This window comes from Etheostoma spectabile, chromosome 6 (genome assembly GCF_008692095.1).
Source record: "Etheostoma spectabile isolate EspeVRDwgs_2016 chromosome 6, UIUC_Espe_1.0, whole genome shotgun sequence".
Taxonomy (NCBI): domain Eukaryota; kingdom Metazoa; phylum Chordata; class Actinopteri; order Perciformes; family Percidae; genus Etheostoma; species Etheostoma spectabile.
Genome location: NC_045738.1, coordinates 21,524,944 through 21,525,234, shown reverse-complemented (window position 1 = coordinate 21,525,234; position 291 = coordinate 21,524,944). Strand labels below are relative to the sequence as shown.

At 36.8% G+C, this 291-nt stretch overlaps 1 protein-coding gene across 4 annotated transcripts in view; it reads left to right on the top strand.

Annotated features, from left to right (window-relative positions):
* Nucleotides 1-291, top strand: part of vps13b (vacuolar protein sorting 13 homolog B) — a 354,534-nt gene that overhangs the window by 345,353 nt on the left and 8,890 nt on the right. The window lies entirely within an intron of this gene.

Below are 291 nucleotides of genomic sequence, written 5' to 3'. Positions count from 1 at the left end.
ATGCATCCTGATAAAGTTCCCTTGACCTTTGGATATGTCAGAATCAGAATCAGCTTTATTCGCCAGGTATGAGGACACATACGAGGAATTTGTCTTTGGAGCATCGTTACTCACACTGTGCTTACACATACATATCAACCAAAACAGAAATATACACAATATATACATACTCTAAACAGAAACAATATAGAGGCATGAGTGCAATGAAGAGATCAATACAATTATTTAAATATGGGGGGCTATTTTAATTCCAATGGCCTTTATCAGGATGCATAGTATCCTGGATCCATG